The 15,437-nt window shown below is 49.4% G+C and overlaps 1 long non-coding RNA gene and 1 pseudogene across 2 annotated transcripts in view; both read right to left on the bottom strand.

Annotated features, from left to right (window-relative positions):
• LOC144104477 (uncharacterized) overlaps positions 1-6,994 on the bottom strand; it is a 127,137-nt gene extending 120,143 nt beyond the window's left edge. For both annotated transcript variants that reach the window (XR_013308547.1, XR_013308548.1), the window contains exon 1: positions 6,800-6,994. This is a non-coding gene — a long non-coding RNA (uncharacterized LOC144104477). The remainder of the gene's footprint in view (positions 1-6,799) is intronic.
• Positions 1-15,437, bottom strand: part of LOC144126117 (uncharacterized) — a 68,973-nt pseudogene that overhangs the window by 11,452 nt on the left and 42,084 nt on the right.

Here is a 15,437-nt window from a genome sequence, read left to right as displayed (position 1 = left end):
GGTGCCGCCCATGGGCTGTTTGAAGGCTGGATGACGTCGTCGCGAAGCATTTCTTCGACTTGGTCCCTGATGGCTTGTCGTTCTCGCGGAGGCACACGGTAGGGGCTTTGGCGGAGAGGTCGGACGTGTTGATCCGTTATAATGCGATGCTTGGCAATTGGCGTCTGTCGCACCTTCGGCGATGTCGAAAAGCACTGACTGTAGTTTTGAAGCAGATTGCGGATCTGGTCTTGTCTGTTCCGGTGCAGGGCTGGGTTGATGTCGAAAGTGGGCGAGTTCTCTTGGTCAGGCGGATCTTCTGCGGAGGGGTCGGAGAGGGCGAAGGAATCTCGTACGTCAGATATTTCGTCGTAGAAAGCAATCGTCGTTCCTCTGTTAATATGCCGGTATCCTTCGCTGAAGTTAGTCAGCAGTACTTCGGCCTGGCCATTGCGGAAATGTGCGATGCCTCTTGCGATGCTGTTTCCTCGGTCTAGTAGCAACTGCATGTTCCCCTCGATGATGGCTTCAGTGTTTATGGCTTTCGTGGCGCCTACGGTCACGATAACGCTTGAACGGGGTGGGACGCTCACTTCTTCCTCCAGGACACTTAGGGCAACGTGATTTTCCCGAGTTTTCATCGCAGCGATGGCTTCGTCCATCGAAAGCGTGATCAGCTTGGATCGCAGGTCGATGATCGCCTGATGCTCATTAAGGAAATCCATACCCAAGATCACTTCGCGGGAGCATTGCGGTAGCACAACAAAGGTCGCAGGATAGGTATGTCCTTTGACAGTCACTCGCGCTGTGCATCGTCCTGATGGCGTAATGAGGTGGCCCCCAGCGGTGCGAATTTGTGGGCCGTCCCAAGCCGTTGTGACTTTACTGAGCGGCGCAGCGAATGTTCCATTCATCACCGAGTAATCGGCTCCTGTGTCGACTAGAGCGGTAACTTTCCGGCCGTCGATAGCCACTTCTAGGTCGGAGGTCCTGGCTCTTGCATTGCATGTCGCTCTCGGCGTCGGGTCACGGCTTCGTCGCGTATGCGAGTCACGGGTTGGGCGTGTGGTCGAAGCTCCTCTGGGTGGCGGCGTCGATTTCAAGGTAGCTTGCGTCGTGGTCGAGGTTCTCATTGTGTGCGGCGTTGGTGCAGCGAGTGTAGGTTCTTCATGCAGCGTCGCGGGTGCAGCGTCTTCATGGGGCGTGGTCGGTGGAGGATCTTCGGCGTTTAGCTCGTGAGCAACCTCACCTCCAGAGGTTGCTGCCTTTAGTTTCGCCTACGGGGGCTGGGCGACCTTCCTCGTACCGCGGCTGCGTAGCTGCGGCGTGGCGACGCAAAGCGCGAGGTTGACGGCGATGGTGAGCACGAAAAGCGGTTCGGCGTGTACTCTTCTCGACGCAGGTACTCGTCGATTTCGTGCGGACGTTGTCCGAAGCGTGGTCGTGGGGCGTTAACGGCAAATCCTCGAATACCGATACGTCGGTACGGGCAGTGACGAAGAATATGGCCGGCCTCACCGCAATGGAAGCACAACGGCTGGTTGTCGGAAGTCCTCCAGGCGTCGCATTTCCTGGGGCTTGAGCGTCGGTCATAGGCTGGGCGGGCGGGGGCTGGGAGGCGGCGTTGTGGAACGATTGGCTCATCTCGGGGAGGACGTGGGGGTTGTCGCTGGGGCTGAGCAGTACTTACTGCAGCGGCGTAGGTCATGGCCTGGGGTTCTGTGGCCGTCGGGGTGCCAAGTGCCTGTTGCACTTCTTCCCGTACCACATCCACCAGAGTCGCTGCTTGTGGCTGTGGGGAAGATGGCAGTAATCGGCGTAGCTCCTCTCGGACAATTTCGCGGATAACTTCCCGCAAGCTGTCGCTGGTGGTGGCCGGCGTGTCCGAACGAATTGCACAGGCAGAGGAAGGGCGATTGTACTGCCGAGCTCGAACGTCGAGGGTCTTCTCAGTCGTGCAGGCTTCTTGCATAAACTCCTCGACTGTTTTTGGCGGCTGGCGGACGAGGCTTGCAAAGAGTTGTTCTTTTACGCCGCGCATTAAAAACTGAACTTTCTTTTCCTCGGTCATCCCGGGATCGGCGCGGCGAAATAGGCGCTTCATCTCCTCGACGTAACTGCGGACGGGCTCATTCGGAAGCTGGATCCTGGACTCGAGGAGTCGTTCGGCTCTTTCTTTCCTCACGACACTGGTGAATACCTTCAATAGTTCTCTCTTGAATAGCTCCCATGTCGTAAGGGACGACTCGTAGTTTTCGTACCACGTGCGTGCGGAGCCATCCAATGAGAAAAAAACGTGTCCAATCTTTGCCGCATCATCCCACTTGTTGAATGACGCCACGCGCTCAAATTGGTCCAACCATTCTTCAGGGTCTTCGCCTAGGGATCCATTGAAAGTTGGCGGCACCCGCGGCTGCTGCAGTATGATCGGTGTCGACATCTTTAGCGAGGTTGCAGTGCTGGTAGCAGCGTCTTTTCGCTGTCTGGTGCGGTCCGGCAGTTCACGAACTCAGGCTCCTCTCCCTGGAGACGTCGGCTGGCTCGCTGAGCTGCTGGTTCGTCCTCGGGTGTGAAGCGCTTAGGGCTGGGTTCACGACTTGAATGGGGCGTCCGGAACATGGAAGTTACCCAGCACCTCCACCAGATCTCACGTAGTGGTGACGGCAGTCGAAGCAGCGATGAAGACGGACGAAAGGGTCTTCTAAAAGAACTGTTTATTGGGCTGACTTGCCCCCAAAATGGACTGAATCACTCGGCGGCGGCGAAGCGACAAGCGTGCTCGGCGGTCGTCGAACAGAATGCCCGCCGCTGTCGGCCGTGCTCAATTTAAAGCTGATAGCGAACATTCGAGATAAAGGGCGCAAAGTTACTAGAACATTCCGGAACAACGTAGAATCAGCTTTGCCTGGCTGCGATCAATCGAGATAAATCTAGTCGCGTCTTGCGTCGCAAACAAAGCGATAAGGTGGTGTCGCGGCAGATTTGAAAAACGAACAAACACTGCAAATATTCGCGGCAATATCTTATCAGAAACTCAGCATGGTTTTCGTAAGGATAGGTAAGTGGAATCTGCATTTCTGTTACAAAAAAATCACCATTAAAACATTAGAGCGAATAAACTTACACTGAGAATTTATATCGACTTCAGTAATGCGGTTCATTCATGTCACAAAACCCTCCATAAGAAGGTAGATAACTATGGTGTCTGTGGGCTCACAAATTCTGTTTTTGCAGTCGTACCTAACCGGCCGATCCAAATGTATAGGCCATAATGGCTACTATGCCACCTTCCGGCAGATTTGGTGCGGTGTCCCATAGGGCAGTATTTGTAGTTCGTTTTAAGACGAAAGGCTTTAATGGCTCATTCTCGCGTTCGTCCGTCCGTTACGCTCTTCAACTCAATAAGAAAAAATATTTGTACAAGACAGGATTCGATCCACCATCCTTCGGTTCCGTAGCCGAGCGTGCTAAGACTACGCTACTTCGTGCAAAAGCCTATGCAGTTCTCCTTGTCTAGGACGCTGGAGAGTGTTGCGGAAAGGTGTCGAATCAACCGAATTCCTTCCAAATTCTCTCAGCGACAGTTTCCAATCTCAGCTATCCAGAATTAGGCTTGCAGGGTACCCAAGTTTTACGGTAGGCGACGCCTGCTGTCGTTTGCTCAAGTGGGTGAAACAGCAGGACACTCAGCATACACGTAACAACCAACAAGAAAAAAAGAAAAAAGTTGCTGTTCTTCCTTATCTACATCGTATCACCCATGGGCTAAAAAATGTGGCAAATAGATATAAGGTTAATGCAGCAATTTCAGCTCCCAACAAACTAAAACAGTTGTGTCCGGCGATCCAAAGGGAGAAGAAACGGTCGAGAAAAAGGAAAAGTTGTGGCACCGAGCACAGGAACAAGCTCGTCGCTTGTCGCAAAGGAGTTGTGTACAAAATGCCACTCTCCTGCGGAGCCCAGTACATTGGGCAGACAGGACGATGCCTAAATAAAAGGTTACAGGAGCACAAAAATAATCTGGAAAATGACAAGGAACTTTCTTACTTGGTCAGCCACTGCAAAAAGTGTGAGGTAAGGAAAAAGACAAAGAAAAAATGCACGGCCATCTGGCGTAGCACTAAGGTGCTTTATACGCACAGTGAACAGACCACGCGGGAATTAATGGAAGCCTTTTATATCAGTCAAGAGGCCAGTTGTGTCAGCAAACCGTCAGTCAATCTTTATAACAAATAGATAGCCTTTCTTGGTGGCATTTGAGCGTCGTATGCATCTCTGCCTCTTGTTTTATCGCTTTTAGTGTGACATGTCATGTACTTCGTCTATGTGATTTTTTCTTTATAAGCACCAGGTGTTGCCTAATAAACTTTAGTTGAGAGTCAGCGCCCGTCCTGTGTCCTCCTTCATCTTGTCCTACGTTGTTCGCGCTGTTTTACTAAAGATGCGCTCCAGTGTTCCGGAGGCCTCCACTACGACACGTCTTTCTTCTTTCACTCCCTCCTTTATCCCTTCGCTTACGGCGCGGTTCAGATGTCCGCCAATATATGAGACGAGTACCGCGCCATTTCATTTGTCCATAAACCAATTATTAATATTAATATGATTAAGCAGAGAAAGCGATGAAAAAGTAGTTCCAGTTATATGCACCTGTTGCGGTGGCTAAGTGGTTACGGCTTTCGACTACTGATCCGAATTTCCCGGGTTCGAACCCGACCGCGGCGGCTGCGTTTTTATGGAGGAAAAACGCTGAGGCGCCCGTGTGTTTTTGATGTCAGTGCTCGTTAAAGATCCCTTGGTGTTCGAAATTATTCCCGAACCCTCCACCACGGCGCCTCTTCCTTCCTTTCTTCTTTCAATCCCTCCTTTATCCCTTCTCTTACGGTGCGGTTCAGGTGTCCAACGATATAAGAGACAGATACTGCGCAATTTCCTTCCCCCCCAAAAAACATTTATATGCGTTGCACACGAAAGAAAAAACTAGAAAAACTGATCAACGTCTCATAGCACTAACATACTTGAAAAGACACAGTGGAGACAAAGGTAACGATAGAGCAGACGAATTCGAGAGAACAACTTTGAACGTAGAATAAGCCAACGCCAATTATAAAGCAAATCATGAAACTACAGTTCAAGAAAGAAATCGTTGAAAAGTGGAACGCACACTGGAGAGAAGGCAAAAGCACATACACCTATCAAAGGATCAAAAACATGACACACATTTCGGGTCATTTTCCAACAGGTCATTGCATATCACAAACAGTAGTTACAGGACACAGCAGATTTCCATTTTATCTAGCACTCTTCAACAAAACAAACACTTCTAAATGCCCATGTGGATTGGAAACAGCAGGTTTTGATCACTCGGTAGAAAATTGAACAAATACAGCAAAAAATCGTGAAAAATTATTAAACATTTGGACCAATAATAGTAAACAGAAAACCAGAATTAATCAAAACAATCGACATCACGGAAACTTTGAAAGAAATGATACAGTTAACCTTGAAAAAATCCTAAAAAGAACAAATTTCTCTTGCCTCCCGAAGTAAACTCCAGGGTCGGGAGGCCGGAGGCGCAATGACTTCTAGGGGGCCAAGGCAATTTAACCGTCCAACAAACGAGATTCATTCGCAGGCCGCAAATATCACAATCATGCTAAAAAGAGAGCTGACCCAGTCGGGTTTCAGGGACAAAGAACTTTTGCGTACAAAGTATACAATGCTAACCGTATCACGAGTTTTGTGCAGTTGGATTGGCATCTTTTGGGACCAGCAGAAGCCGAAGGAACAATGAAACGGTGTTGGGACGAGCAGCGACCCAGGAAAGAGCTGAACAAACAAGATTTCAAGAAGGAAGAAGCGAAACGCAAGAAGACAAAACAGAAGAGAGTAAAAACACGGAAAACGAATAAACGTTTTTGAAGCCGGGCTCTTTCATTTTGCTGTGTGGACGCTAGATGTAGTCTAAATGTTTTTTTATACGGTCTACTTCCATTTTCCTCTACCGTCAATATTTTCAACAAATTTATTTTGGCACTGGTCCGAATTATTTATTTTTCTCTCTCCATTCCTTCTACCCGCGGTACTAATGTGGAGACGGGAACTCCTCCTCTATCGGACTCATCTACTTGCTTGCTTGAACACTATTTATATTTAAGCAATTGTTACAACAAGATAAAATATTCAAGAAAGCAAAGAAGAAGTAACAAGTTCGGACAAAACATTCAGACCGAAGTAGAGAAGCAGGAAGCAGGAGAGGAAAATGAGTATAGAGAAAAAAGAAGGGTAACAAAAGGAGAGGGAGGATGTGAAAATTGCGAAATAGGAATAGCAAAGGAATAGAAATAATCCAGCACAGCAATTGTAGCTCCACAAAGCTGAAGCAAAGTGAAAATAATTAGCATTTCAATAGAAAACAAATAACCAGCCGGTTTTGGGGTGCCGGCACTGTGGAAAAAGTAGATGCCAGGTCTGCAAACACATACAAACATCAAGCTGTGCAGTAAGCGCAGCTCCAGGTTTCAAATGGGAAATTAATGGCAACTTTGATTTTGATTCCTGCAACGTAATATACCTCCTAGAATGCAGTGTGTGCAGTATGCAGTACATTGGACAGACCGTCAGCCCTCTACGAATTCGCTTTAATAACCACCGCGCGCATATCTTATCCCTACCCAACCTTCCCTTGTCTAAACACATTAATGAGCGAAACCACCCATTTGATGCAATTAAGTTAACAGTCCTACAGGGTGGATTCCACAACACCCGGGAAAGAGAACAACGCGAGTCGTACTACATTTACAAATTTGAAACAATTACTCACGGCATTAATGAAAGTCCAGGTGTATTGTCCTCCATCCACCCCTTGCAGGGCCGTTGCTGACATTACGAGAGCCAGCTTGACATACCTCGGTCGTTTCTTGCCAGCGAAATCTTTTTCAAGCTTACACAAATTTCTTCATTCTCCACCCCATCCCGCCCCTATCTTCCCAGTCCGATTACCTTGCCGACGGGGTGCAATTGAAGAACCCTTGCATAAGTGCTCACGCCATTCACATTTACCTCCAACACGACACTTGCTCGAACTCGGAGGTTTTTTCACTTTATTTTTTCTTTTGTGTGTGTTTTCAGGCACAGTGCACGTGTGTGTAGTTAAGCTCACGGCGCCGCTGATTCTACCTTGACTCGGGCTGCCGAAATGGTTCCAGCTGACGGAAGTGTGAGCTCGGATGTTTTACTGTTGTGTGTCTGGGTGTTTTCATGCACAGTGCACGTGTGTCTAGCTAAGCTCATGGCGCCGCTGATTCGGCCTTGGCTCAGGCTGCCGAATTTGTTCCAGATGACGGAAGCTCCGGCCCTGTCTGCATTTTATTCTGTTTATTTGTTTACTATTTATGGTCGTGGCACGCGAGTGACGCGTCTCTAACTTTTGTGTCTAGGGCGATCCCGCCACCGTCTGTTCCTGTGCACCTTACACGCCGCCGCTCTGTAGCCTTGATGGGTAGCCATTATCCCCTCCCGCTCCGTGTTTTCCTTTTTTGTTTTCCCCTCGTTCCGGGTCGGCTCCCCGCGGCTGCGGGGTGTGCGGCGGGGGACAGCGCGTTTTTCTTTTTTATTTGTTCACCTTTTTTCCTTTCTATCTGTATCTTTTCTAGTATTCTTTGCCTCCGTTTGTTTCTGTTCTTCATGTGTCGTACATGTGTGCCAGTACACACTCCTTAAGAAGAGGAAGACCTTTGTAACCGCAGTCTTGAGAAAGGACAGGCTCTGTCCGAAACGTCGACTCAAAATATATATATATATATATATATATATATATGTGTGTGTGTGTGTGTGTGTGTGTGTGTGTGTGTGTGTGTGTGTGTGTGTGTGTGTGTGTGTGTGTGTGTGTGTGTGTGTGTGTGTGTGTGTGTGTGTGTGTGTGTGTGTGTATTGACACAGTGCATTCCGAATATCCGCTTAGCGCTCACCTGAAGCATGCGCCACCTCAAAAAGAGGAAGTTGAAGTGACAGGGAACTGGAGCTGTGGTCAAGACGGTCGTCGAAGCCCGCCGCCTTCTCTTGTGATCAGTGATCTCCCGCATTCACGCTTGGCATCTGGGTGCAGGTGCTGGCCAAGCATCGATTAATTACCGATGACGCCATACACTCTCTCAGACAGTCACCTTACCGTGTGTCTTCCACTGAACGCACCACAATCATCCTTGAAGGTATTGGTGAGCGCTACCAAAATACGGAAAGGGACGAACACACATTTCCAACAGGATGCATTTCCAACTAGCCCCAGTTGTAGCTCTTTTCACCACAAGCAGCCGTCAAATTAAGGAGATGCTTCGAGACGACGTCATTCAGCCCTCCCGTTGTCCCTGGGTGGCACCTGTCGTCCTCTTGAAGATAAACTATGGTACACTGCGGTTTTGTGTTGACTACCGTCGCCTAAACAAAGTAACTAAAAAGATGTTTATCCCCATCCTCGAATCGACGATTCTCACGATCGCCTCTGCTGTGCAAAATATTTCTCATCCATGGACCTCTAATCATGACATTGGCAAATCGAGGTAGATGAACGGGACCGAGAAAAAACCGCATTCATTACTGCGGAAGGGCTCTCTGAGTTTAAAGCAACGCATTTGGTTTGTGTTCTGCACCCGCAACTTTCCAACGGCTGATGGACACTGTTCTGGCAGACCTGAAGTAGCAGACATATCTCGTCTACTTTGATGATGTTGTTTTGTTCGCCCCAACGTTCGAGGAGAACCTCCGGCGCCTCGAAGTTGTGCTGCAAGCCATAAAGTGTTTGGGCTAGCGTTGAAAAATGAGAAATTCTACTTTGCATACACTGAGCCAAAGTTTTTGGGTCACGTCATCAGTTACGAGGGAGTTCGGCCGGACCCAGAAAAAAACCAATCCTATTGCCAATTTCCCTTCACCTCAGGACCAAAAGGCAGTCCGCCACTTTCTAGGAATATGTGCCTTCTACCGTAGCTTAATGAAAGATTTCGCTCGATTTGCCGAGCTCCTGAGTAGTTTGACATGGACAGACACGCTTTTCACGTGGGACGCCCCAAGCCCAAGCATTTGAAACTCTTCAACGCCACCTGCAAGCACCTCCAGTTCTGGCTCACTTCGACAAAAACGCAGATACGGAGCTTCATACTGACGCAAGCAACGTAGGCCTGGGTGCCGTTCTGGTTCAAATCCACAGCAGCCGAGAACGAGTCATAGCTTACGCCAGCCGCTCTTTTTCTCTCTGAAGCTGACTGCTCAGCAACTGAGAAAGAGTATCTAGCGATAGTTTGGGCGACGTCGAAATTTCGTCCATACCTTTATGGAGAACGTTTTACTGCAGTTACGGACCATCATGCCTTGTGAGGCTGGCGTCCCTCAAAGATCCGTAAGCCCGCCTTGTCAGATGGAGTCTGCGCCTCCAAGAATACGGCATGACAGCGGCGTACAAGTCCGGTCGGAAGCACTCGGACGCCGATTGCTTCTTGCGCACCCCGGTGAAATCCCAACGGAGGACGGTAACTGCGACGACGACACCACCTTCAATGCGATCAGTGAACGAGCCTTCCGGAAAACAATACGCCGACCCGGAACTTCCGCACCTCATGCAGTTTCTTAACGGTACCCGCCCGACAGTCCCGAAGGCTTTCAAGCGCTCCGTATCGTAGCTCTGCGTTCGCCATGGTGTCCTCGTGAAGAAACATTTCGCCTTAAACAACCAGCAATACCTTATTGTCATACCGACGTGCCTACGTGACGAAATGCTTCAAGCTTGACACGAAGAACCGACTTCTGGACAATCTGGTGTAGCCCGCTCGCTTGCAAAGATCAAAGAGAAGTATTACTGACCCCGCCTTCAGTCGGACGTTGCACACTACGTCACAACATGCCGAGTCTGTCAGCGTCAAAAAGTTCCCTCAACAAAACCTGCTGGACTCTTGAAGCCTATACCACCACCATCGCGGCCTTTCCAGCAGATCGGGATGGACATGTTAGGCTCATTCCCTGTTTATCATTCGGGGAACAAGCGGGTCATCGTGGCACCCGACTACCTGACACAATACGGGGATACATGAGCTCTCCCGGACCCCACAGCCCGTGACGTGGCAAAATTTTTCATCCATCAGATCGTTCTTCGCCACAGTGCGCCGGAGATACTAATCACCGACAGGGGTACGGCATCCATGGTTGAACTCCTACAGGAGAATTTACGCCACAGTCATACAGACCAACGAAAGGCGACATCCTACCACCCTCAGACGAACGGTTTAACGGAACGATTGAACAAAACGCTAGGTAACATGCTCTCAATGTATGTCGACATTCAGCACAGAACGTGGGACGAAGTGCTCCCATACGTCACCTTAGCACGCAATACGGCCGCACAGGAAACGACAAACATGCCACCGTTCCGTCTCGTTTACGGCCGCAACGTGACCACGGTGCCGGACACCATGTTACCGCATGTGGACGACATCGACCCGAATGCGGATCTTCACTCCTTCCTGCACCTCGCTGAAGACCCTCGTCAGCTGGCCAGAGTGCGGATTCTCGACCAACAATGCCTAGATGCCCAATGCTACAACTCCGATGCCGTGATGCTCGGTACACATCAGCAGAAAGCGTGTGGGTCTGGTTTCCCATTCGCCTACTCGGACTTAGCGAAAAGCTAATCTGCCGGTGTTTTGGACCCTACAATAAAGTGATCAGTCCAATTGGAGACGTCTTCTATGAGGCCGTTCCTGACAGCTTTCTGTAGTGTCGGCGATCCCTACACCCTGAGTTACTTGGTACACGTTGTCCGTTTCATGCCTTACTACGAGTGGTAGCGGTAGAGCTGGACTTTCATGCGCACATCATGCTTCCCCTAGTGAGCATTTCTTTTAAACACACAGGTTACGCATCGGGACGATGCTATTCCCCTTACGAGGGGACAGTGACACAGTCCATTTTGCATGTCCGCTTAGCGTAGACTTGATGCATGAGCCACCTCAAAAAGAGGAAGTGGAAGTGGAAAATTTTCATGCCACTCTTCTCATAGCGGCCTGTGCCTTGTCTCTTTAGAATCACTAAAAAATCAACGTATCTCAAAATCTTTGGAACAGTTCTATCGTCAGTTAGTGATGCCAAAATGTTGTCAATGGATGCGAGAAAATGTTACATAAAACTGGGGCATTAGCTGCCATGAAAATTTTAGAAATGTTCGCACAACATGGGAAGGGGCTCTCTTTCACATTTTAGCTTCCTGAACAGGACTGCCTCCAGTTTTTGCAACTTGAAATTAAGCTGGGGGACGGAAGTGCTTTCTGGCGCTACCTTCCTAGGGCCAAGAAAGTTTTTTTAATGTTCGATTTGGCTCAATCAAAAACACATGAAAGGCCTGTTGCCACCATTTCTATGAAATTAGCACTCTTCAAGTCGTGGCGTCACATGATGCGGGCGAGGTTCCAGGGTGAGGTGAATAGACTGCGTAAAGCAGGGTTCCCAGACCACGTCTTGGCTGCCGTGACAAAGGCACTGCTGCAGAAACTTAAGGGTAAGCCAAAGGGGCAACGCCGGAAAGAAGACTTCGGCGAAGCCAAACGAAGTGGTGATACCGTACATTCACAAGGTGTCCCACAATTTAAAACGAGTTGGCAACAAGTACGGAGTCCCCATGGTCTTCTCCGCCGACGAATGGTGAGTTGGAAGAGTTGGATGTAGTTCATTTTGGCGTTAAATTCAGCGCGAAGGGACGAAGGACACAGAAAGGGGAGTTGCGAGACAGTTACGAGACAGCGCTTGTTTTGTCCTCTTTCTGTGTCCTTCGTTCCTTCGCGCTGAATTTAATGCCAAAAAGACTTCTCCGCCCCTTGTAAATTGGCGAAAATGTGCCCCAAGGTTAGCAGCGGTGCCAAAGCTACATCTTTTTGTGGAAAGAAGCACTCGACGCCCTACGTAGGGTGTGCCACGGGAGTGGTCTACGAGATCCCCCTTGCGTGTGGCAAGGCGTACGTCGGCCAGACTGGACGCTAAGTAAACGAGCGTGCAGGGGAACATAAAATGTCGTTAGGGAACGCATCAGATTCGTCCGAAAACTTACCAGCCGCTCCCGCATTGATCAAAACGAAAAAAAACCGTGAACCTTGACTTGGCGAGATAAAAATTTTAGCTACAAGCAAGCATAGATTAGCTCGGTACCTGGCAGAAGCCTTTTTTATCAAAGGGAGAGGTGGCATGTGCGTCAGCACCACCTCTATCTCCCGACGAGAAACTGAGCATAGATTGCTAAAAAATACGTGATATCGAGTAAGTTTTCTCTGAATGTGAGTGTGTTTGTTGTTGTTGGTATTTTCTCCTTTTTTCTTTTTCTTTTTACCATGTAAAAAATGCGCATGCGTTCACCTTCTTTGGCTATATATATGCAACGTGTGGCTTTCAATAAACATAGTTGGATTCAGCGGTCATCCTGTCTGGTCTTTCTGTGTGGTTTGCGTAGCAATTAGCGCTGTTTTTATGTTTGACACACAATGTTACACCAACTAGCCCTGCATGAGGTACTGTTAAACGAAGCGGACGCCGCCCGCCTTCTGCGTTCTGGGAGCACTGGAGGTAAAAGCAACGCACCCATGGATTCTACACCTCGGTTTGCTTCAGTCTAACTTGGAAATCACGCGACGGGCGTGCCGATGGAAAACAACCGCTTTTGTTTAGAATACAGGCATACGGAAAGCTTGCTGACCCTGCATGATTTATTGGCGGATTATGGGTAAACTTCCTCAGGCCCGTGACTCCTGAAATATAGAAGGCGAATGCCCCTGTGCCTGATAATCATCCCCCCGCAACAAATGGAGAAGGTAGCGGAGAGCTATCAGCCGCCAGCATACGGACACGGAAGGAAAGCCGAACCCATCCAGAAAAGTTGGCTGCCCGAGAGCCGCGCGGCACACCAGTTCCGGCCAGCCTTCCCGAAGACGGAGCATAGCAGAGACTACAATGCACGACACACGCGAAGACGAGGAGGTGTAATATGTCCCACGTGCCATACTCGGCCACTAAAGACCGTGCGTGTGAGATTATCGCTCCAACAACGGCCAATCAAATTCCGAGATCATCGTGATCCTGCTACGAACCAAGTCAAGTATGGTATTCCATGCCAAATTCGTCACACCATTAAAATTGTAAATGACACCAAGAATGTGAAGATTCACACTGCACGTAATTCGAAAATGACTGATGAGCCGCGCATTAGGCCGGCCTATCACATGATACTTGCTGTTAGCAAGGTTGGGGGCAGCGCCCGACACCCTACCGTACTCATCAAAAAGGCGAAGACACCGGATCAGGTTCTCCTCATTGCCCAGGTAAAGGATTGTGTAAGCAGCATAAGCCGTCACCTTAATTGCCCCACTGCCCGGGAGAGGAGGCCCCTGTACGTAAAGATGTCTGATTATGGCTCTTGATGAAGGCTCGATGCTCAGAGCAGTGTTGGCCGGAGGGGCAACTCTGCCTAACCACACGGGTGACGAGGAAGAGGGAACTCTTCCAGCCATCCATGGCCAGAGTGCTGCGGATACCCTCGTATGCAGTACGATTAAGCCCATTGAAGCATTCCGGGAACCCGAAAGCCCTGAGTGCTCCAAAAATGCACCCATATTCGTGGCAGTGAAACGCCTTTTCTTGATGTAAAGAAACCAAGAGAACACTTCCCAAGCGACCCTGAGTGTAGGAGATATCACTAGTAACGAATGAAAGGATGTGAATCTTTGTAACTAAGCAAGCCGGGTGGTTACCTATGAGAGCAGAAAGTTGGGCTAGTTGGTTGATATGCATACTGAAGGAGTTGGCGCGGAAAAAACGAGGTCAAGCGTAGACAGACGCAGACGCACACTAACTTCTTCCGGTTAGCAATGAGGGTGGTCATCACACCTCTCAGGCGCCGGACCGCGATAGCTGCAAAAGCTTTGTAGTCCGCGTTGAGAAGCGTTATTGGCCTCTAATTTTGCGGCTGAAGTGGCCCTCGAACGCGTTTGGCTAGAAGAATATATCTTTCAGTCCGGAAACTGCTAGAAAAATTGAAGCTCACAAAACACTGGCAAAGAAGAGATGTTAAAAATAGGCCTAAAATTTCCCAAAAGGTCGAACAAAATTCAACCGAAAGACCTCCCGGAAGGGGTGCTGATCTCCGTTTCATTGCATTGAGGGCAGCCTTCACCTCCTCCCAAGTCGGTGGGGCACAAAGCGCATCATGCACCTCAGGGGCAACTTGAGGCAACACGGTCAACACGGTATGTGCTGTAGCAGCCACTTCATCTACAGCGACGACTGCATGCGCCATAGACTGGAAGTGCGCCAGAAACCGAAAATAACCTCGAACCTGCGACAACACATTGGACGATTGACCATCTGGTCTTGAGCAGAGTACATAGCTGGATCTTGCGAAGCGCAACACTTTGGGATGCGCACAGGGTCCGCGCCTGCATCGCCAAGCCGCAGCGAAGAGGGCCGCTGGTACCGCTCCTGCAGCTCCTCATATCACGCGCGCATAAGAGGCGTCTTCCGCCATGGTCGACTAGTTCCAGCTCCCGGTAGAGAGAGCACAAGCAGCACCGGACGATGGTAAGAAATGTACAACCGCGTCGACGGCAAAGCGACAACATTCTTCTGTGACACGTAGGCGAAAAGTGCTTGGGCCATATATGCGTGGTGCAGCCATATGGCCGATGCTCCGCGGCACCATGTCCAACAAAACTGCGGCCATTGCACCGCGGAGCAGAGAAAACTGCTGCACGGCCGAATATTCAGCAGTGCTAATGAAACCGAACATCCTCTTTGCAGGTCTCTCACGTTCAGATACACGACAGTCTACGGTACACTAATGCCTTTTCAAGGCTCCTGCTATTATTGCTTGGGTATATCAGAGACTATCCCAATGTCTAAAATAGATTCCATTCGCTGGTTGTGAACGGTTTCTATATAAATTGTGCTATCGAAGTAGTTTAAGCCTAAATGTTGATTTGAAACTATATATGGTGGTCGTGATTACTACGGTTTCATTAGTTTGTATCGAATCAGTGTGATAAAAATAGTTTTTCAGGAAAGGAAATGGCGCAGTAACTCTGTCACTTCACGAAGGATGCCTCAACCACGCAGAGAAAGAAGGAAAAGATAGAAAAACTTTATTATTAGAAACAAGTTTGGGGCATGCCCTTGGCTCCCCGCACGACCCCGCTTCAGTCAAGTTTCTAAGGGCCATAACACTGGCAGCCCGGCCGATGGGGATGGGCTGAAAGGCCATGTCCTCCGAGCAGAGCAGGGAATCCAAGTTTTCTGACATCTTGAGGTTCTCTAGGGCCCGCCAGGGGAGGGTCCGCCGGGAAGAGGGAGGGGATGTGGAAGGAAGATTCCAAGGCTTCTGGGCATAGGGTGCCGGCAGGAGCGGGGAAGGAGGGATGATAGTGGGGCTACGGTAAGGG

The sequence above is a fragment of the Amblyomma americanum genome, chromosome 1 (assembly GCF_052857255.1).
Source record: "Amblyomma americanum isolate KBUSLIRL-KWMA chromosome 1, ASM5285725v1, whole genome shotgun sequence".
Classification (NCBI taxonomy): domain Eukaryota; kingdom Metazoa; phylum Arthropoda; class Arachnida; order Ixodida; family Ixodidae; genus Amblyomma; species Amblyomma americanum.
This window is presented reverse-complemented; position numbering and strand designations above follow the sequence as displayed.